Source organism: Rutilus rutilus, assembly GCF_951802725.1.
Source record: "Rutilus rutilus genome assembly, chromosome: 23".
Taxonomy (NCBI): Eukaryota; Metazoa; Chordata; class Actinopteri; order Cypriniformes; family Leuciscidae; genus Rutilus; species Rutilus rutilus.
Genome location: NC_140233.1, coordinates 19771587 through 19796443, shown reverse-complemented (window position 1 = coordinate 19796443; position 24857 = coordinate 19771587). Strand labels below are relative to the sequence as shown.

Sequence of the window (24857 nt, the reverse complement as noted above, 5' to 3'; positions counted from 1 at the left end):
GAAGGTGGACGACCAAGTGATGAAGAGAGTGTTGATAGGGAAAAGGATAACCTGGCAGCGGCAGACAGTCAGCGCATGTTTTGAGGTCAGTTCTGGCCAGAAGGGTTTTGTCAGAGGCTTGTATCTGGGCACCAGTGTATCATCAGTCAGGGCAGACATTACTGCTAAAAGTCATTACTACAGCCAGGCTGCAAATCCCATGTTCCTCAGCTGTTTGATTCCATCTGGAAAGAAACCAGCTGGACAGTCCACACCATTTTTCAATCGTCTAGTCTGCTTAAGAGGAAGTTCTGCTGTGCACTTTGGACTGGCTCTAGAGCATGCTACAGTGTTATCAAAGAAAAACAGTGAGAAACGAGACGGAGATACGACAAGAAGAGGGGCAAACGAGGACAAACTAAAGTAAGAATCCCATAGTTACAATGGAGGGGCTAGAGTCATATCTTGAGAGTATAAATCTGAGTATCTTGACAGTGATAATAATAATAATAATAATATCAATAACCTAGCAACAATCCCAAACACCCTAGCAGCAACCATATAACAACATGATAAAAAGCACTTAGAACATCTTAGGGGTGTAACGTCTCGGTTACGTATGTAATGCTCGTTTTCCCTGAGGAGGGAACGGAGATGTTACGTCAGTGACTGACGAATGGGGTTTCGCTTAGAAAGCCTATCACCTTCGAGTATTACAAAACGAGCCAATGGCAAGGAAATGCCATGGGTCTGCGGAATTTGCATAGCGTAACTCCGCCCCACCTCGTGGGTATACAAGGAAGTACGCTGGCAACATGCAGTTATGTTACCTGCTGAAGAGCCGAGACTGAACTCAGGCAGTTCCAGCGGTACAGCAGAACTGGTAGGGAGACGTAACGTCTCTGCTCCCTCCTCAGGGAACGAGGGTTACATATGTAACCAAGACATTCCCTTTCATTCAGTCGTTCAGTCACTGATGAGTTACATCAGTGACTGACAAATGGGGTTCCCAGTCTAATCACGCCACCTCTGGCTGTCATGTCTGTCTTCCAGTGCCCTGCGTAAGTCTGAACTCCCTGTCATGAGACTAGCATGGACAAAGGACTCCAACTTAACACAGGAATACCAAGGTACACTGGGAAGCATATCTCAGTGGAAATATGCAACACAATGCCTGCCCGAAGGGAGGACTTACAAAATACACATATGACCCATGAGCGGGCTGCATATGGAGAACACTGGGGTATCCAGCCCACAGGGTGGAATCTTTCAACCCCAGTGGTGGCAAGGTGGCTTGCCAAGGGAAAGACACACGCTCAGAGAGGCTTACTGTGGAAATACTCCATGTTCTAGGCCCAAATTCTAGGCACGCTTCGTCAAACGAAAATGCCTGTAGGTCCCCTACCCTCTTGATGAAGGCCAATGCAAGCAGGAGTGCTGTCTTCATAGTCAGAAACTTAAGCTCAACTGATTGCAAAGGCTCAAAGGGAGCTCTCTGCAGGGCACTGCGAGGTCCCAAGGGGGTACGAGGGGAGCGCGAGGAGGATTTAATCTCCTGGTTCCCCTCAGGAACTTGATGACCAGGTCGTGCTGACCCACTGTTTTCGACTCCAGGAGGTCGTGGTGAGCTGAGATTGCGGCCACGTAAACCTTGAGGGTGGAAGGAGACAGCCTTCGTTCTGACCCTTCTTGGAGGAAGGAGAGAATGGACCCGATAGGACATTTTCTGGGGTCTTCTCGGCGAGAAGTGCACCAGGTGACGAAGAGGTTCCACTTCAATGCACAGGCGTGTTGAGTAGACAAGGCCCTAGCAGAAGTGATGGTAGCCACCACCTGTGATGGTAGGGTACTCAAACCTGCCTCGTCCAGTCCAGAAGCCACACATGTAGGTTCCATAGATCCTTCCTCAGAGGAATTGGCCTGGGAGGGGCTGTCGCGAGGAGTATTAGTTCAGAGAACCAGGTCCAGGTGGGCCAGTGAGGCGCAACAAAAATGACCAGCTCCTTGTTCTCCCTGATCTTGCACAGTGTCTGTGCAAGAAGGCTCACTGGGGGAAACGCATACTTGTGGAGGCCCCGCGGCCAGCTGTGCGGCAGCGCATCCGTGCCGAGGGTCCCCTTGGTCAAGGAGTAAAACAGGCGGCAATGGGAAGAGCCGTGGGAGACAAACAGATCTACCTGTGCGTCGCCGAACTGTTCCCAAACCAGCTGAACCGACTGGGGAAGGAGTCTCCATTCCCCCGGAAGTGGCTGAGACCGTGAGAGCTTGTCGGCTGCATGGTTCAGTTCTCCCGGAATGTGAACGGCACGAAACAACCTCAAGAGATGACTTCATATGAGAAGATGGCGGGCAAGTTGCGACTAACGGCGGGAGCATAGACCAACTTGTCGGTTGATGTATGCTACTGTGGCCATGTTGTCTGTCCGGACTAGTACGTGTTGGCCCTTGTGCAACACCAGGAAGCGGTGCACAGCGAACCATACTGCCAGCAACTCGAGACAATTGACATGCAAGAGGCGCTGGGGTCCTTTCCAGGAGCCCGCAGCAGCATATCCATTGCAAATGGCACCCCAACCCATGGCAGAGGCATCTGTTGATACAACAATATGCCTGGAAACTCGTTCTAAGGGTACTCCGGCCCTTAGAAAGCTGAGGGTCGACCACAGGGTGAAGGTCTGACGGCAGGCCCGAGTAACTGGTACCCGGAGTGTACCCTGTTGCCATGCCCATCTTGGGACTCAATCGCAAAGCCAGTGCTGAAGCGGTCTCATATGAAGCAGTCCAAGCGGTGTGGCTGCCGCTGCGGATGCCATATGCCCCAGGAGCCTCTGAAATAACTTCAGTGGAACCACACTCTTGCCCTCGAATTGTCTCAGGCAAGTCAGCAGTGACTACGCGGAGTACGCGCGCGCGCTCGTAAGCTGTGCGTATGGCGACCGAGTCGATTTCCATACCGAGAAAAGAGATCCTCTGCACGGGGAGAGTTTGCTCTTTTCCCAGTTGACCTGAAGGCCCAAGCGGGCTAGGTGCCGGAGCACTAGGTCCCTGAGCACTAGGTCCCTGTGTTCGCACACCTGGTCTAGAGAATGAGCTAGAATCAGCCAGTCGTCAAGATAGTTAAGGATGCGAACCCCGTGTTGCCGTAGTGGCACAAGGGCTGCCTCGACAACTTTCGTGTAGACGCGAGGAGACAGGGCTAACCCGAATGGGAGAACCGTGTACTGATATGCCTGCCCCTCGAAAGCAAACCGTAGGAATGGTCTGTGTCGAGGAAGAATGGAGACATGAAAGTACACCACCTTCAGGTCGATCACTGCAAACCAATTCTGTGGCTGAATGCATTCGAAAATCCGTTTGGCCGTTAGCATCTTGAACGGAAGCCTGTGAAGGGATCGGTTCAAGATGCGCAGGTCCAGGATTGGCCATAATCCACCGGTTTTCTTCGGTACAATGAAGTAGGGGCTGTAGAACCCAGACTTCATTTCGACTGGAGGGACAATCTTGACCGCACCTTTCGCCAGTAAGGGGGTTGCTATACAATGCTAAGATATATACACAATACAATAACTATTTTCTGAAAATATAATATTACGATGTCATAATCTCGGAAAATATAACATTACAGTGTCCAGATATCAATTTCAATAGTACATACAAACAATACTACTAATATTGTTAGGAATGAAGCTTGTGTACTTTAATGGTCTAGTGGCAGAACTTTTGCCAAACGTGTCAGAGGTTCTGTGTTCTAATCTGCACTCATATAGTTGTTTTTTTCCTCATCAAAACCGAATATGTTTTTCAGTGGTTGTATATCAAGCAGGGACACGTTTGTGTGCATTTTGCTTTGGGATATTGAGAGTCTCCGTAACAGGAATAGATTGAAGTGCGCATCCGAGTGAAGACCACAAGAGAACACTGTATCCACGCCATTGATAGCAGCGGCAACAAGCTCAACATCTTGATTTAAAAAACAACACATTTCAGCGCTAGAATGGCTCTTATTTGACAAACGAACAAAATGAATGCCCTGCTAGTTAACTGGAGATGTTTTATTTATTTGTATTAGGTACATCTGTGCAGCAAGTTGTTTCAAAAAGTGGTGGGGACAATATCGACCCTGGCAAAAACCCATATTGCTCTGCGACGTGTCAACAATGGTAGCTTTGGTCAGGTGGTATAGTATAGGGGGCGTAGCTTTAGATTCTAGAGAGCATTTGATTTGACAGAAGATGTGATGAGAAGCTGAAGTCCGCGGTGACGTCATAAAAATCTGTGATCCATTTTAGCGGAAGTGTGGGACTATAAGTTTTGAATGCTTATATCTCCTAAATGCGTATTTTGTCATTGGTTTGGAACACACCAGCTTATTCATAACCTTAAAGGGGTCATAGGATGGCCATTTTCCACAAGTTAATATGATTCTTTAGGGTCTTCGTGTAAAGTTTGTAACATACTTTGGTTAAAATTCCTCAATGGTTGTGTAAAACAACACCCTTTTTACCTCCTCAAAAACAGCTCTGTTCACAGCGACCCGTTTCGGTGCATGTCTTTTTAAATGATAATGAGCAACAGCTCACCCCACCCCTCTCTTCCGTGGGGCATGTCGACACAAGACACGTAAAGTGCTGCCTTGGTGGACAGTATACAAATGGCTGAGGGCGGAAATATGCTAACACAGGACACTCCGTCAGCGGTTGTGGGCGGAGCATGAGCAATATGACATCATAGTGCTCAGAAAATCCAAACGGCTTGATTATTGAGAGTGTTTAGGCTTATTGAGGATTAAAAAGAAAGGAGTGAATGGATTTTTTCATTGTATGGTGGTTGTGTCCACACACTGCAAAGACACATTTATATGCAAACAACATATAAAAACTTTGCATCCGATGACCCCTTTAAGCCAAACATAGGCTATTCATACTAAAAGCTAAAAAACATAAATTTAGATTTCAGGGGGCCTTTAAGATAGCGTGAATGTAACTCTACACCCTTGCCTCAGGCCATCCTTAAAAATATTTTGGTTTGCAGTAACAGCAAAAAAAAAGAAAAAAAGGGTCGGTAGGTCGGTCTATATTTTTTTATATATAAAAAAAATATATAAAAAAGTATATATTTTATCATTTAAAAAAAAAAAAAATCAGGGTCGGTGGGGGGGTGGGATGACATTTTTCACCTATGTCTAAGGGCTGTTTACACCAGGCCACTTCATGCGTTTTCTCAGATCGGATTGCAATCTGATTTATCAAAACGATTCCATTTACACCTGGTTACATAGGCTAAATGTGTGTTGTTTTTTTGCGGATATAAATCCGATCTTCAATTACCGCTATATGTAGATTTAATGGAGTGCACGTCATCGAAAGCAACAGTTATGACTACATTATTTTATTGATCATCAGCTAAAATTTCTGAATCAAAGCCCGCAATAAGAGAAAGCGGAAACAGCCCTGGTAAGATCATTTCGTTTCTTTACATTTAATGATGATGATTGTGTGTTAAGCGTCAGCGACTTACTTTCACTTTGATTTGCGATAGTTTGCACGTTGATGCTCAGCTTCTCATCTGCGGCAATGCGTGTTGCAGTAGCGTCGTCATATCTGACTAAAACATGACATATAGCCTATAACACGCTCTCACATGTTTATTTTTTAATAAACCATATTCAACAACATATAAAAATGAAATAATCTTTAGAGTAAAGCCGCAGTCATCATTACCAAGCGCGAACCATTGACAGTGAATGAAACGAAGCAAACTTAGCTTGCAGGCAGTAGTGTGACATGCGTTAACGGTTAACCAATGGTGTAAACATAACCATAGATGACGCGCCACGGGTTTTTATTTAAAAGAAAGAACGTAGCTTATGTTTGTATGTAGGTCTAGGCAATTTATATTCACAATACTTAATAACTAATATTATTTTATTGCATTTGTATTAGTTGTTTGAAGAGTTAAAAAAAAAAATCGGTCGGTCTTAACGCAAGTTTACAACCGCAAGTCGGTCGGACTGAAAGGGAAAAAAAAATAATAATTGGGTCGGTACTAAATTGACAGGGTCGGTCGGGTTACGGCAAACAAGAATATTTTTAAGGATGGCCTCATTTAGTATACGTGGTTCTATAAATATGCAAATTAGCCCCGCTCACTCACAGCAGTTCAGAGATCCACTCGTTGACGTGATTGGTTACAAGTAGTTTGTGACGTCAGAAACATCAGCGATTTCAAACCGCGATTTAGAGACTGTCCTTGGCAATGGTGCTGACTTATGAATTAGCACATGGTTTGTCTTAAAAAAAAAGCTTGATTTTCACCACAGGGAGACTAAGAACTGTAAAAAAACAAAAAAAATAGAGTAAGATTGCACACTTTCACAGCATGATATAGCAAGGTAGAATGCAGTAAGAATGAAAAAAAAAAGTTTTTGTCCAAAAGCCTATTTATGATATAATTAAGCAATATTAGACAAGAAAGCACTGTATGATAGCACGATTACCAAATATCAGCACAATTGGAAATGTGATACTGATTTTAAACAGTTAAATTGCAGTTAAATAAATAAGATGCTAATTAAGTGTTACATTTTAGTTCGAATAGTCCTTTTTTTTGCTCTAATTCGCCAACGAACTGCTGTGCATCTCTAAGCAACACAGGTGTTTCGTCCTGAATGAATCAGCATTTTTAAACAAATCAGTTGAATAAATGATTCAATGACTTCATTAAGACAATGACTTTGCCACCACCTACTGGCAGCTTTAGCTTCATGTGTAATGCATTTCATTTAAAAAAAAATCCTATATCAATATTAAAAATATTTATTAATCTCAAAGCATTATTTATGCATTTGTAATTGCAGTGCAAACACATCTGAATGGTGCTTCAGATACAGCTTCTGTGCCACTTCTGCAGTGCAAACATTTATTTTGTTGATATTGATTCCATTTGATTATCAACAGCCTAAATTGTTTTATTCTAAATTAATTTATTGATTAAACTTAAGAATTTGACAAAAGATGATGCATACATCTAATAAGGGTAGAAAACCTCCCCTGGAAATCAGTTTAAGGGGGCAAATTTTGCCTCATAATAGGGATGCACCAAACTTTTAGCTACCAAAAATTGTTAGTTGCATCCCTAAAGATTCTACAGGTGCACAGGTGTTCCTTAGGAAAAAAAGGAACCGTCAGTTAAAGCAAAAATAACTATATTGTGATATATATTGTTATCGTGAAATAAAATGACTCATACAATGATTCATGATATAAGATGCCACTGCTGTAAACTGACCAACATACAGATTATGAAGAATATGAAAAGCTTTGGAAGTCCAGCCAAGTTACCAGCACAAAAACACACTCAGCAAAATATTGTCTAATTATCGTGATTGACAAAATCCCAGAAAATATCTTAAACACTGTTTTTTGTCAATATCACAACCCCTACATCTATATTATGGTTTTGAAAAGTGATGAAATGTATTCCCACTTCCCGGCATGATAATAAATGAGCAGAGGAGCAGGGGTTGAGCTGAGGGTTTTGTGTATGACAGAGTTTTGCGGGTAATCCGTCAAAATGCAGTCATGTTGCATACTTTGAGGTGGCTGTATGGGGATGTATTTAGAGCTGTAAAACAAACCAGAGGCCAGATCTACAACAGCCTAATAGTAAAGCGGCAAGAGGAAAATGCTGGGAACAATTACAGTACGGTAGTTTGGTTCTATATGCCAGCATGTATACAGAGGAAAATCGTGCACAGCATGAATCTATAAAGCCAGAAATGCTAACCATTTATATGAATGGAGGATTCGTCCAAAAATGAATACACTGTAATTTAATCACCCTCATGTTGTTTCAAAACCATTTGACTTTTCATGGAGCATAAAAGGTGTGTTCTGAAGAATACTTAATTTCAATATAATGAAAGTCAATGGGGACCGGAGCTGTCAAACTTCAAAAGGACGCAAAAACAGCATAAAAGAGTACACACTAAAAAATAATTAGTAAATATTACAGTAATATTTAACTTTATTAACTTAATCAAATCTCTGAATATTGTTTAATTGATTGTTTGAGTTAAACATAGCAAAATAATTGACTAAAAATCCAACAGTTAATTTTATCTAAAACTTAGTTACATTGGGGAGAACAAGTATTTGATACACTGCCGATTTTGCAGGTTTTCCCACTTACAAAGCATGTAGAGGTCTGTCATTTTTATCATAGGTACACTTTAACTGTGAGTGACGGAATCTAAAACAAAAATCCAGAAAATCACATTGTATGATTTTTAAATAATTTGCATTTTATTGCATGACTTAAGTATTTGATCACCTACCAACCAGTAAGAATTCCGGCTCTCACAGACCTGTTAGTTTTTCTTTAAGAAGCCCTCCTGTTCTCCACTCATTACCTGTATTAACTGCACCTGTTTGAACTCGTTACCTGTATAAAAGACACCTGTCCACACACTCAATCAAACAGACTCCAACCTCTCCACAATGGCCAAGACCAGAGAGCTGTGTAAGGACATCAGGGATAGAATTGTAGACCTGCACAAGGCTGGGATGGGCTACAGGACAATAGGCAAGCAGCTTGGTGAGAAGGAAACAACTGTTGGCGCAATTATTAGAAAATGTAAGAAGTTCAAGATGATGGTCAATCTTCCTCGGTCTGGGGCACCATGCAAGATCTCACCTCGTGGGGCATCAATGATCATGAGGAAGGTGAGGGATCAGCTCAGAACTACACGGCAGGACTAGGCCTGTCGCGATAGTCGATAAGTCAATTAATCGCATGATAAAAAAAAATGAGCTCGATAATTTTTCCGGCCGCGATAATTCCATTTGCATGCTTGTTTGTTTTCCTCGTCTCTCTCTCTCAGTCTCTACCAAAGAGACTGCATGACCACTCTCGGTTCTTTAGCGTATAGGAGGAGTGAACTCTCTTGTCAGTTGCATGGTCTTTGTGTGGGGAGGCGGCGCCGCGGCGCTTGTCAGTCACATGGTCTTTGTGTGGGAAAGCGCCGGCGGGACTGTTTGCGGCGACTGCCGGGAGAGAGAGAAGACGCTAGTTGTGAGTTGCGACAGCGAGCCCGATCACATGAAAATGCGTATCTATACCACGAATGTTATTTCTCGTGCCATTTATACGCCAAAAATAGTTTTTGCGTGCATATGATACGCTCTTTATGGCGTGTAATACGCACGCACTCCTCACCCCTAATCCTAACCAAGTATTTTCAGTGATTAGCATATACACGCAATAAAGCGCGTCTCCGTCTTCCCGACAGTACACAATCACTTGACAAAGTAACAGGAGGACAAAGTAACAGTGCAAAATTGTGCGATATGGCTTGTTGAGGCTTTTTTTTGTTTTGTTTACAAAGGTCCTAACTGTCAGTTTTGCCTGTTATGGAATGTATCACTATTTATGCCTAATGTCTAAAGCCTAATGTTTAATATTTTTTGAAGTGCAATTTTGTTTACATCCATTTTATTTATTAACAGACATTTATTTTGTTAACAGACACTAAGAGTCCATTGCTTTTATTGTTTTTGGTTGTTTTGTTCATTTTTTTGGATATTTAAAATGTTTTCCGTTTTCAATGTTTAATATTCTTTAGAAATAAAAGTTTATAGATCGTTGAAAAGGTGTACCTGCATTATTATGCCATTATAATTATATTAAATGAAAATGGTCTCAGAACGACAATATTATCGTTTATCGCGATAATTTCTTGGACAATTTATCGTCCAGCAAAATTTGTTATCGTGACAGGCCTAGGCAGGACCTGGTCAATGACCTGAAGAGAGCTGGGACCACAGTCTCAAAGAAAACCATTAGTAACACACTACGCCATCATGGATTAAAATTCTGCAGCGCACGCAAGGTCCCCCTGCTCAAGCCAGCGCATGTCCAGGCCCATCTGAAGTTTGCCAATGACCATCTGGATGATCCAGAGGAGGAATGGGAGATGGTCATGTGGTCTGATGAGACAAAAATAGAGCTTTTTGGTCTAAACTCCACTCGCTGTGTTTGGAGGAAGAAGAAGGATGAGTACAACCCCAAAAACACCATCCCAACCGTGAAGCATGGAGGTGGAAACATCATTCTTTAGGGATGCTTTTCTGCAAAGGGGACAGGACGACTGCACCGTATTGAGGGGAGAATGGATGGGGCCATGTATCACGAGATCTTGGCCAACAACCTCCTTCCCTCAGTAAGAGCATTGAAGATGGGTCGTGGCTGGGTCTTCCAGCATGACAACGACCCGAAACACACAGCCAGGGCAACTAAGAAGTGGCTCCTTAAGAAGCATTTCAAGGTCCTGGAGTGGCCTAGCCAGTCTCCAGACCTGAACCCAATAAAAAATCTTTGGAGGGAGCTGAAAGTCCATATTGCCCAGCAACAGCCCCGAAACCTGAAGGATCTGGAGAAGGTCTGTATGGAGGAGTGGGCCAAAATCCCTGCTGCAGTGTGTGCAAACCTGGTCAAGAACCACAGGAAACGTATGATCTCTGTAATTGCAAACAAAGGTTTCTGTACCAAATGTTAAGTTCTGCTTTTCTGATGTATCAAATACTTATGTCGTGCAATACAATGCAAATTATTACTTAAAAATCATACAATGTGATTTTCTGGATTTTTGTTTTAGATTCCGTCACTCACAGTTTTAGAGTACCTATGATTAACAGACTTCTACATGCTTTGTAAGTGGGAAAACCTGCAAAATCGGCAGTGTATCAAATTATTTATTTATTTAAATCAATTATTTATTTATAATACACTTAATATATTTGTGAAATTTCTATCAAAATATTTGAGAATGGAGAATTAAACTGATCTGTTTCAAGAAACAAAAATACTACTTAATTCAAATCAATATTATTAATATATTTAAGACACTAAATAAGTTTACTCAATTAAAACAATGCACCCCTCCCGGTTGCACAACTCAACGGTTGAGTGAGCGCCGGCTGTTTGAATTCCAGAACAGTTCTCTCTTCTCAGTGTCGCAGAATTGGTGCATTTCCTCTTTGAAATTCAGGTTTGTGTATGTTTTATTTTATCTATAAAATCATTACTGTGCTTTAAATCATTTTATTTAATGCAAAACAACATACAGAGGCGTAATGTGACACCTAAACGAGAGTCACGCGTGATTGAACACCTTGCATAAAACACACGACTTTATTCCTAATGATAATGAATATAATTAGCCTAATTTGGATGATAAAATGTCCTCAGAACTGTGCACTGTTTGTTTATTGGCAGGTTATGGAGTCGCAGCATCTTTCAGCTATGAGTGAAACACAGGACGGCGGTCTGAAGTTCGAAGTTCACCCGCAGAGCACGAGTCCGTCTCCGGCACGAGAACCAGTGCTGATCCGGTGGAAATTGGATAACAGACTGGTTGATTACACTTGAATTAGGCTACCTGAATGTTTAAATGTTTAATTTTTACTTCTAAAATGAGAGTTTAAATGTAGGCAATATTGTATACATGTAAAACAGTGTAAAATATGCTGTAATGCTGAACTCATCGACGACAATAAAGGCCAATGTCATGTATACTGGTAGTTGTATGGAATACTATTTTACAAAGGTTTAGAGGAAATAAAAAAAAGTTAATATTACTCATAAATAAAAATACAGTTAATATTAATTGTTTTTTAAATGTTTAAATGATAAATTATTTCTACTCAATTTTGTTAATGTACCAGACGCAGTTACTCAGATTTACTTAATTTTTTTACTTGCATTTACTCAATTCATATAGTAGCCTATATTTAATTGATTTCACAGCTTTAAAATTTACTTCATTTTTTGAGTGTAAAAATGTTTCACCAAACAAATTTAGTAAATCATAGTTAAACTTTTTAGAGAGCAATAAAAGAGGTCAGTGTGATTCGTGAACTATGAATGTGACTGGATCAGTGGGGTAAACGTGAGATTCATGAATGAATCATTCATGAAGTGATTCATTGGAATGTTCTGACACACGAAAATGATGCAGTGATGAATCAGACATCATTACTTTTCTCATGAAGTCCGACAGTGCCAAGGCAAATAAGATTTTCATTAAATCGTTTTTTTTTGTAACAAAAAACTTCTAAAGATGTTTAATATAGTGCAAACTCATTTGAAGCCCTTTTATGATGCTTTTATTGTAATTCTTTAATCTTGAGAGATCCAGTACCCTTTCATTGTAATCATATTGAAAAATGTGGCCAATATAACATTCAAAAACTCATCTTTTGTATTTCACAGAAGAGTAGTTTGGATAAATAATGACACGATTTACATTTTTGGGGTGAACTATTCCTTTAAGGTCACATTTTTTTCAAAGTTTAATGAATTTTAGCAAGCACATAAACAACCCCCATTCACTTTGATTTGTCCATTTCCACCCTTTTCCTTTTTGCCATTCCCGTTTGCTTTAAATCCATGTGCAATAGCAGCAAAAGGCTGTTTGCATTAGAAGTGTAGTTTAGATTTTCAGACAAGCCCCTGACATCACCGGAACGAGGGGCTTGTGGCCACATTTTGGACTCTTTAAAACAATAGGAAACAGTCCGTTCTGTCGGTCATTTTGCGGCTTGCTTTAATGTGTTTGATGAAATGTTGACATGCTCATTTGCACTTAAGCTGTTCCTGATTTTGAAGACTTGCTCTGAGTCATATGAACATGGTGGATTGATTACTAAAATGCTGCAGACAATGATGTTTAAATTTTATTCTCTAGCTCGATGACACTGCTTTTGTCTAGTCTAGCAACGCCTATTAACAAAGCCTGATGTAACGGTTGACTGTCCTAGAGGCAGCTGTACAGACTCCAAATTTTTGCTCTTGCTTGCACAAAGAGATTTATTGTAGAAATTCAAAAACACAACGCAGTAGGTGATTTGTTGGTTCATCTCATCTTTACTGACCTGATCTAGGGCTTTCACAGTGTCTGGCACTGTAATTGCTGAAGAGTATCGTGTTTTTGGGGATCTTGAGGCCTAACCTTAGCGCACATTAGTTTTATGATCTCTTAATGAACTTTTTGAAGCGATAAAATGTGTCAGTTGCGTAGACTGTCAATGGAGGGACAGAAATCACTCAGATTTGATCAAAAAGATCTTCATTTGTGTTCTGAAGAAGAACGAAAGACTTCAGGGTTTGGAATGACATGAGGGAGAGTAATGCATGACAGAATTTTCATTTTTGGGTGAACTATCCCTTCAAAGTGGCAGACGACAAAAGCTGGATGAAAAAGATATTGCACGTTCATGTGGACGCTAATACAGTTATCGTTCTTGGTGTGAACGGGCCTAAAGACAAACTAATTGTTTGAATCATTCTAATGAGTCATCTATTAAATGAACTCACTGAATGAGTCAGAGCATTCCTGAATCAACATTTGACTCAAACCACAAGATTTCACTACTTTCAGTGAAATCATAAGTAGTAAAGTAAAGATTCATGAAACTTAAACCGATACATTACTGGGTGTTCAAATGACAATGCTTAAGATATGCTTTTGCAACAAATGGTTTGGTGATAAATTAAGAATTTTTTTTTTTTTTTTAAACAGATGCATGATTAATTGCACTTGTAAAACTGCATACTGCATTGGCAGCCTTAATTTCACATATATCATGTGTGTAAGCAAGCAGTGCATCTGTGTATTTATCACATAATGGTCCCCTGGCTAAAAGCATCCTTTAAATGCATCTGTTTTGCATCAGCACACATTAGCGGATATGCCAAGAAGCAGAGAAATGCTGTAGCTGCTTTCAATATTCTCTCCCTGAAGCCGAGCTGACAGATCTTCAGTCTCACACACTCTTTCGTCATCCCACCAAGAGAACACAACATCCAGAGCTCAACTACAATGACATCAAACTAGGTCAAACAAGAACATTTAGATCACTTATCAACATCTGTGCATTCATATTGAGGTTGCAGGACACAAACCCCATGCATGAAGCATGCTCGCATATTTTGCAGATTTGTTCACGACAGAATGCAGAATGAAGACAGATTTACTCCTTATCGAGGTACACAAATAGGTCACATAGATTGGATTGTGGATTTCCCATTTGGGAAGGAATGTGCGGGATATAAAATTGGGATTCTGCACTTTAAAGGAAAAGACAATCTGTAGCAATGGGAATCACAATGAGAGACCACTTTTCCTTTACAGAAACAATCTGCGTGCTTGAGAAATTCTCTCTTGTAAATATTTTGCCTTCCAAAAAAACAACCCTTTGAGGGAAAAAATGCTTGATATCAAGGGACTTTCCAACCCTGCAAGAACGCCATATGCTTTTTGTTCGTAACACACAAATCGGGAAAAATATGAATACACTATTCAAAAGTTTGTAATAATTCAGATTTTTTAAATGTTTTTGAAATCTGAAAAAGTAATATTATGAAACATTAATTACACTTATATAGTGTATTGTATATAGTTTAAAAGTAAATATTTTTAAATGTTACAAAAGATTTCAATTTTTTTTTTTAAATAGCTGTTCTTTTGAAATTCAAAAGAATCCTGAAATGAATTTCTTTTTTAAATCAAAGAATCCTGAAAAAAAAGTTTCCACAAAAATATTAAATAGCAAAAACTGTTTTTGACATTGTTAATAATAAGAACTATTAATGATATGATGACCGGTTCACATGCCGCTTGAAGCGATATGCAGATGAACACATCAAAGAGCCACAAAACTGTATTGTTTGAATTATTATTTATTTTTTTGACAAAATCTGAAAGCTATCGGCAAGTTGTCAGCATCCTCTTTTGCTCCGCAATGTATTTCCCAGAGAATGTCAATATATTAAAAGAGAAAACATGCACTTACTTTAAATTGTAATATTTCACAATATTCAAGGCTTTTTTGACCAGTAGTGTATGTGCAAAAGCTAACCTCTTGTGATGACATCACATAAGAGGGAAAAATTGTCGCGCACGGCCGCACGCACAACTTCTCTCTATTGATGATGATTATATCATGTGACGTTTTCATCGAGATAGACTGAAAGTGGCCTTTGTGGAGTGACATGAGAGGAGACAGCTATTCGTTCCTGGTCCAACTTCAAGCATCTACTTAACTGCTTACAGAACTGCAGACGTTTCCCACAAACATCCTCAGGTGTTGAAGCTACCTCATATTTTAACATGTGGCCTCCAAACAGCTTAATACCCTTCCACTTAGACCTAGTTAGAAACAGCTTTCTACAAACACGGCAACCACTGCAGATCTAAAATGTAGATTACGACCTAAATTGTTGTGTAAATCCAGTACTAGCAAAGGTATTTGCACAGCTTATTTGATTGCATATTAAGTGAGCTAGAGTGAACCTGTCACTGTCTATTTTGTTATTAATATTAAAGGGTTAGTTCACCCAAAAATGAAAAATCTGTCATCATTTACTCAGCTTCATGTTGTTCTTATTTTTAATGGAATCTGAGAGCTTTCTGTCCTTCCATTGACAGCTACACAACTTTAACACTTCAAAAAGTTCATAAAAAGATCATATCCATATGAATTAAGAGGTTTAGTCCAAATTTTCTGAAGAGACGCAATAACTTTATTGATGAACAGATTGAACTTAGGCTTTTATTCACATAAACATTCATCAACGCACACATCAGTTGTGATAAACGGAAGCTCAAGCATGTTCACTTGACGTGCGAGAACCAATGAGGTTCATTCTCCTGTTACGCAGCACGTTTGAGCTTCTGTAAGAACCAATGAGGTTTTGTTTACCACAACTGATGTGTGAGTTGATTAATGTGTGAATAATCAAATCAAATCAATCCTTTGATTGTGCTTTCAAATCAAACCCACATTTGTTCAAACTGAATACAAATACAAATAGTATATCACTTCTATTTACAGTTTATTTTATCACCATTTACAACAATGTTCCTGTTTGTTGATATTTAACGTACACTTTGTTCAAACAGCCACTAGGCCCGTTTACATTATGTGTAAAGTACACATAATGGATTAGAAGCGAAATGTTTTTAATTCGGGTTATTTTTAAGCCTAAGCGTGGCGACCTTTTCAACAACTGAAAGATGGCGTTTATTAACGTACAGCAAGACTTTTCTTTTTTTAAATGAGAAAAGAACATGTGCTATCGTCCGCGACGTAATTAATCGTCATAATCTCAGCACTTAATAATGTTTTGACAAGAATAAGGATGAATAATGTATGATAAATAACTTTTTTTTTACCTCAGTGCACTGCAGCCTCCACACATACAGCGTCGGTGGCGTCATGCGTGTTCATCACTGCGTCCGTTAAGATAACAGCAGGTGTACTTGAATGAACGGCGGGTCATTCGATTCATCCAAGTGACTCGAATCTTCTTTCGGATTCGTTCACTGACTCGTTCAGCTATAATTATTTCCATGAGCACGCGAGCAATAAAATGATTTAAATAATTTAAACCATTATCCCTAATATGTCAAACAATAATACTGACAAGAAACAAAGAAAAACACATTTATTTCTTTGTTTCTGACAGTTTGTTTACTACTTGAACAGTTGAAGCAAGCAACGTCTACTTATTGAGAAATACTTCAAGGCTACATGCCATGTTTTAATTTGATGTGTACATTTTTTACATTTTTTTAATAATGGAGTGTGTGTAGTAACATTTTATGGTGTTTTTTTTTTTTTCTGTGTAGAGAATAGTGAAATTTCACTGGAAGAGCTAGGGAGCTGACATTTTGGTATTGTGACAATCCCTGATGTAAAAATAAAAGATGAGTTTTTTGTTTTGTTTTTCAACCACTGAGATCTTTAACTTGGCAGGTTTTTTCACATCAACCACTCCTTTTGATGAGCAACAGCTATAATTCTGAAGTGTGGACATACCAGCACGAATGAAAAATCCTTTGGCCAAAATACCTGGTGGTCTGAATGTCCACCCTGGCATCTGCCAAAATATTTCTTTTTGAAATGTACCAGTGTGTAAAACGATCAGCTTTTTCTGCGTAATAGACGACAGAAGCACATGACATTGAAAGTAGAACTATAGGCCTATACGCTCTTTACAACAACAAAAAAAGGATAGAACACTCAAAACCAACTGTGGCAACCAACCAAAGTTATTTTTGTTGTTTATTTAGGAATGAGTTTATCTAGTTTATGTATTTGCCTGAAAACAAATTGAATATCTTTAAAGATGTCATTCAAAATTCAATGACTTCATCCTCAAAGGCTCTTGTTGTATCAACATCTTAAACACGTTTCCAAGCAGACTGATAAAAACTGTGTGCCCTTACTCCCAGAAGATGCGTAAAGTCAGCCAATCAGATTAAGACTTGCCAGATTGAGAAAATACTTTTCAATTTTGTGAGAAATATGTAGCAGAATGTCATCGAGCTGTGTGCGGTCTGTGAATGTGCCGTCTGATGTTGTAGTTACGGCATCTACCAGCGTTTTCAAGTGTTTTCCGAAAAGTTTCTCATCCATACCGAAACATCGGAAAATGCTAAAATCAGTTGAAACGTAATAAAAGCTCATTGCGGAGTTGAGGAGTATTCAGTTTTCCCAAATGAGATTTGAGGAATACAATGCCAAAGGAAGATTTCCAGTACATTCGTAGATGAAAGAAAGGGGGTTTGACAGAATTGACATGAGGGTTGACAGAATTTCATTTTTTGGCCAATCTTAATAGCGGGCTGCACATCAGTATAATAAAGCACAAGTAATCTTTTTGTTTAGGCTTGATTGCTTGAGGGATTATTGACGCTTCAGACTGTCTTCCCAGATTAGACTTCTGGCTCCGGTTCCTTCGCTCTCTTACATAAGCATACATACTAATTAGACCTGATTGGACTTTTAAAGGTTTGAGCCAAGAAACTGCATAATCTGTCATACAAAAAGAACAAAAATTCAGGTCTTAGTCGATTGACAGTATTACATATGATTTACAGCCTTGCATAAGAAATAATCCTTTTCACAACATGTCTTGAGGTGCATTACGCTCGGGATAAATGAATTGACAGGCCACGGTGGTTCCATGAAAATAGATTAGATCAGATTTCGTACTTGGATCTTACCCAAGGGCACTGGAGAGTGCATTTGCAAAGTCAGCAACCGCTATGGAGTGTATTAAAAGCGCATTAGCAGGTTTTCAAGGGCTAAGCTGTGTTTCCGGCTAATCCATAAAACTGGATGCAAAGACTTCCTTCAAAACTGCTACTTTTTTATGACATGCTCTTTTTTATGACATTAATATACTTCCATAAAAAATAGAAGACATAAATCAGAGTTAGCATCAATGGGACAAAAGCTAAGACTAGATCAAAACTCTACACAAATTAAATAGTACAGATTGTCCCCCTTTTGGTGGAAATCTCATAAATTTCCTTGAGAAACAACAAGATGTGCCATCGCTGCTGCCAATGAAGCTTTTTGCATTAATTTACAGCTTTCTGAGATTCCAAACAGTTTTTGTAACTATAGTTCATTAAAAGAGGAGAAGCCCTCACACATGATGAGAGACATGAGTCTGGTCTGGCAGTACTTCGTGAGCTCGATTTGACAAAATATAGCCAGACTGAGAAAAATGAGGTCAGGACTCCCAAGTGGAAACTCGATTTGGCACGGTCAATGCATGAAATTCACACTTATTCTGTATTTTCTTCTTTCACCAGCCCTTATCAATACTGTCAAGAGCAGAACACACGTTTTGGTTATCATCAACTTAATCGTCTTGGTACGAGGAACGAATACAACCCAAAGAGAGAGCTGCCAGTATCTACACATCTACTTTATTTAGAAGAGAATTCATGCTAATATATTTCCTGACAATATTTAAGAAGCTGATTTTTAAAGGTATATTCACCCAGAAATGAAAATTCTGAATCATTTGCTTATACCCTCATGTCATTCCAAAACTGTATGACTTCTGCAGAACACAAAAGATGATATTTTTATAAACGTCTCAGTGTATTGGCCATATAACGAAAGTCAAAGGAACCAGTGTTGTTGAGTTTCTTTCTTCTGTTGAACACAAAAGAAGATAGTTTGAAGAATGTCAGTAACCAAACAGTTTCTGGTCCCCACTGACTTCCATGGTATTTTTTTTTTATACAATGGAAGTCAATGTGGACCAAAAATTGTTTGGTTACTGACATTCTTCGAAACATCTTCTTTTGTGTTCAACCATGCCTTGCTCGCCAAAACGCATCGCTTCGCTTCAGAAGGCCTTTATTAACCCCCTGAAGCCGTATGGATTACTTTTATGATGGATGGATGCGCTTTTTGGAGATTCAGGATATTTTTTAATATAACTCTTATTGTGTGTATTGATTGTGTTTGGCTGAAAGAACAAAGTCATATACACCTAAGGATGGCTTGAGGGTGAGTAAATGAAAGTATCATTTTCATTTTTGAGTGAACTAACCCTTTAAATGACGTAGCTGTCAGATGTCTTGCGTCACACGAGAGTTGCCGGTGCAAATGCAACCAGGAAATTGGCTCTAGAGGACAATTTAGTTCTTTAGTTCTTTGGAAGCATCTGCCAAATGCATAAATGTAACTTAAGATATTCTTCAGAAAATGTGAAGAATATCTTGAAGCACCAACCTGTTAACTCTCTCACAGCCAGCAGAAGTGAAACGAGGCTGGGAAAGGCGGAGTGGAGAGATCAGGAATAAGTGATCTGACTCAGATCAACACCCCCAGGGGTCCACCCTGCGTATCTGTCTGTCTATAACAAATGAGAGCGTGTAAGAAGCCCACAAAAAGCCAGTCAGAGAAATCACAAATATTTGGCCTACAAGACATTCCATTAATAATAATTAAATCACAGCAGCGTACGGCTGGCAGCACACCGGCCACAACAAAACACACTCTCAAAGGAACTGTTCCCCCGACGTGAACTTTTGGCAGTTGCGCAAATTGGCGTAACAGAGAGTCAAAATTATGAAATATTTTAAGTGAAGCATGTCTCCTCTGCCACATCTGGCATGATCATATTTGTAACTATAACACAGATAGGGGGAACGAAAATTAAACACAGCTTTGCCATGCTCAGTTGAATTTTTAGTTCAAAGAAATGTTCAAATGACAGTTCTTCCTGCATTCAACAAACAAGAGAACTTTTCCCATGGAATATGAACATGATTCCAAACAGACATGATGCTGCAAGACCCACTCTGACAAAAAAACAACAACAACTGATATATAATCGAATTGTTCGTTTTTGGCATTCTAGTATTCTCCGAGGAAAAGACTGCCGTTCTTAAACTAATCGAAATTGATTGCATTAAAGCAAGTCAGAAACATGATGCAGATTTTTTGGTCTGGACCGATTAATCTGTTCAAAGATGTAATAAAAAACGTCATTTATACATACAATGGCTTATAAATACAACTTTTCTGTGATGAGCATGTTCTTAATTTCTGAACTTATTTTATTAAATAAACATTTTATACAAATAAATAAAAAAATGTTAAGGTGTTACAATGATTCTGATGTCTTAATGAAGAAAAAAAAGCCATTAAAGAATTTGCTGGAAAGAAAGACTTAAGTAATATGGCATATCATTTGTTTATTGTTTCTTAGAACTTGTGTCTGCCAATCAAAGTCATGTGGTGCAACCGACAAGCAGAAATATGCAGGAAAATTAAATAATCAGGAAGTGACCTCAGCTGACCCTCATGACTATGTGCCAAGGTCAATTAGTCTCATGTTAGTTCAGGATGTAAAATGTCATGTGGTGTGACTCCCCAAAATTGTAATTATAATAATGAATTAATAAATTGCGTGAAATGTTTTGTTTTGTTTTGTTTTTTTTATCATTAGTGATGGTTGCTAGACATACTAAAGGCTGATTACTTAGAACAGACGGGTTCACAAATATGACAGTAATCCAATTACATACTGTCTAATATTTCATATTTCTAGTCCTTTTGTGTTTATACAGTGTTTTTGGTTTTGTTGAATCCCAGTGATTTCATGTTTTCTTTTCCATTGGTTTGGCTCTCACGTCTGTTATTCATTCCCGATTAGCTTTTTATCGATACTGTCACATTGAGAATCAAACAACAATAGATCTGTTAAGAGCACGATTGGATCTGTTCTTCAGAAACGTCTCCCAAGACTTCCAAGAATGATTTAGCAGAATTCTTCCATAAGTAACCCTATTGTCTTAACTTGACCAGTGCCGTATCAATAAACCGCAGTAGGTTGGCGACTGATCTCATCCCAACTTTTCTTCTGTTCCAGAAGTAGCAGAGAGCCAAACAAGCTCTTCAATGTTTTCTGCAAATGAGGCATATAAGTGCAGTTTTATACAGTGATCTGAAGATACAACTGCTGTACTTCTATCAAACTTTAACCCGAAGCATTTACATTGCATTCATTTTTGCAGCGTATGCGTTTCCTGGGACTCAAACCCGTTGCTAGCACCATATTGTACCAGTTCAGCTCTTTGAAATTCTTTGATTTGAACTAATTAGCTATGAACGCCTCGAAGCCTTGCTGAGACAAAACAGACACTGTTCACGCTCACCTTGGCCGGATATGGTGATTATTTGTTTTGAAATTAATCGTATTAATGTTGGCTTGAGTTTTATCTCTTTCTGTTCTGTTGTGGAAAGGCCATTACAAGTTCAGGGAATGGGGCTATTTTTGAAATTTGGAAAGCATCATGTGTCTGCCATATGTTGTTTTCATGAATTTATGAATCAAAACATTAGTGGGACAAATAAGAATGTCTGCGATAAAGTGGTGAGAAATTGTCTGCTCAAACGTACTCTTTGTATACGGGCCTAATCATACACCCGACGCAATAGAGCTCCAGGCGCGACGCATGTGTTTTCTGCTAGTGTCAGCCCGACGCAGTTATCATTTTCACATCCTGCACCAAGTTGTTTAAATAGCAAATGCATTTGTGTCCATTTGTGTCCATTTCATGACCAGCAGCCCATGGGCTGCTGGTCTGAAAACGAGGTGTGTTCTGGCGCATTGCTATTTTGAGGCAACTGAAATAGACTGCGCCATTGACCAACTTAATCCTGGTCGCAAAACATTTTTTGTTATTTAAATAACGCGTTAGTAATGTGCGCCTATAGGCGGGTCCACAACATGCGTACACTTTGTCCTGTAGATGTTCTGCTCGCGCTTTTACCTCGCGCACGAGCAGATCCGTTTGTTCTCTGGAGAAGCGTTCAGTTTTTCCGCTTGCTAATTCCGTCGTGTAAATAGCGAATCCGCCATGGCGCGAGAGCAACTGGCTTTTAAAGGGAATGGGAGATGAGACTCTGATTGGTTTATTTTACGTTACGCCCAAAACACACCCATTACTCATTAAGAGAATAGGGACAACCCTTTTAGACCATGCGCCGGGAGCGCTGACCATTTTTCCTGTCGTTAAACTAGCAAAAGTGGATTCGGACACGCCCTAAGTGCGCTTGCGCCCTGCGCTTTAGACCATGCGCTTAGATCGTTAAAATAGGGCCCTTCATGTTGAATTTGATAAACTTATATGCTATCCACAAACGATTACATTTAATAACTCTAAAAATGTCAGGTGGTGTAACCATCAAGTAAAAAGTAAAATATTTTCCTTTCATTTCTTATTGTGTACACAACTTCTCCAAAAAGAATTTTAAATATTAGGGATGTCAAGCGATTCAATTACATGATGTGGTGATTAATCGCAAATCAAATTTGGCTGAGAAATGACCCCCAAAAGATCATTTAAAGTCATTATTGTGTTAAATGAGAAAAGCATCAAATAGACATTATAAAAAGCTTTAGAACGAAATATTTGATTTAATTGAACATAGAATTTATTACACATCAACTTTTAGGCTACAACAGCCATGGTGTTTTTCAGAAGCTGCGTATGAATTGGTATTTAGATATATTGACAGACCAAAACTCTTCAAAACCAATATTCTTCTTCATTATGAAATCAGAACAAATGTATCACTTTTTAATTTATGTCCCCAAATAGTTCAGAAGTAAAAAAACAAACAAAAAACATGCATAGCAACTCCATGACAATCATATACACTACCAAAAAACAGAAACAAAAAAAAATATGAAATATTATTACAATTTAAAAGAACTGTTTTCTATTTGAATATTATTTTAAAATGTAATTTATTCCTGTAATCAAAGCTGAATTTTCAGCATCATTACTCCAGTCTTCAGTGTCACATGATCCTTCAGAAATCATTCTAATATGATGATTTGATGCTCAAGAAATATTTATGATTATTATCAATGTTGAAAACGGTTGTGCATCTTAATATTTGTGTTGAAACAGGATTCTCTGATGAATAAAAAGTTCAAAAGAACAGTTATTTGAAACAGATCCTTTGTAACATTAAAATGTCTTTAATGTCAGCTTTTGATCAATTGAATGCATTCTTGCTGAACAAAAGTAGATTTTTTTTTATTAATCACCCCAAACTTTTGAACAGTAGTGTAACAGTGGATTATGTATTGTCTTCAGAAATAAGACTTACATTAGCAGTTCATTATTGTTCTCATCTTTCATCTGTCGGCTGTAACTGTATCCGATTATTGCTCAATATTACACGCTTTCAGATTAATTCCATTTTTAAGGAGGGTAAATTAGTTGTTTTGTTTTCAGTTCTGTTGATGATCTGCACAATTCGTACCCAACTATAGGGTGAGTCATACACATCGCACATGCTTTTGGTTAGAAAACAAGTGTCAACTACAGGACATGCTGAGAGTTCTGAGGTTCAAGGCAGGTCTGGGAAAATCTTGAGACCAGCTACTCAAACCGGATTACAAAAATGCCAAGAAAAAGTCTGGGAGAAGGTCTATCATCTCTTTCTTATCTTTTTTCATATATATATATATATATATACACACACACACACACTTTTGATCAATTTAGTGCCTTATTTAGCAATTTAGCACCCTTGCTGAATAAAAGTATTAATAAAAAAAAGAAGGAAAAAAAAGTTACATCTTTCCATGTGCGTTCATGCAGAACCTGATTTCACCAAGGGGAACAACATTCCAATCAACCAATCAGATTTGATTTCCCTCTTATTTTAGAGATAAGATATGGGTATAGGGTTAGATTTAGGGGTTAGGACTACATTTTCGGACAGGAATGTTGTTCCAGGATCAACAAGAACGGGTCTAACTCGTGCACAGTGCATTTGGAAGGTGGCTTGGTTAATTTTTTTATCTGTTCTGGTAAAAAGTTTAACAACAGGACATTGTGTTCAGCGAAGGTTTGGGAAAGTCCCAGTCACTAAGCAATTATTTAGGTCTGGTAAAGTTTCTTAACATCCCATGGATCTCCATCACTCCAGCTTTCATCCACCCACACAAACCAGTCCTGATGTTTTGGCTGCACTTTCAAGACATTAAATAATGCTTATTAAAAGGACGCTAATTAATTGTTGATTCTGCATACTTTGTCAGGGGAAACAATTTTCCGAAGGCCGCATGTGTACCACACTTGACAGACTGTTCCATGGACAAAAGCAATAAAACACTTTCAGAATGAATCCAGCCACTTCCCGCATACCCAAAGTACTGGAAGTAAAAAAAGAAAAAGAAAATCCCATTTATTTGTCCATAAGAGGATCGTTTACTAACAGTAACTTATAAACCTTTAAAGACAAACCTTCCGTGAGCTCAGAGGTTATCAATATATGGCATATGCTTCTGTTCGAGCCATCAGCGTTACTTCAACTTTATTTTTAAAATTGATCAAATCAATTCCTGGTGCAGAACTACATTACCCATGATTCCTGAAGAGAAATATCAACCAATCAGGAACTGCAAGAAAAAAAAAAGATATCTACAGATACCCACTCCCATAAAACACAGCAAATGTCTCTCAATCTCACTGCACTCTC

At 38.9% G+C, this 24857-nt stretch overlaps 1 protein-coding gene across 2 annotated transcripts in view; it reads right to left on the bottom strand.

Moving 5' to 3' along the window:
• Nucleotides 1-24857, bottom strand: part of znf469 (zinc finger protein 469) — a 314352-nt gene that overhangs the window by 288409 nt on the left and 1086 nt on the right. The gene's annotated exons all lie outside the window — the stretch shown is intronic.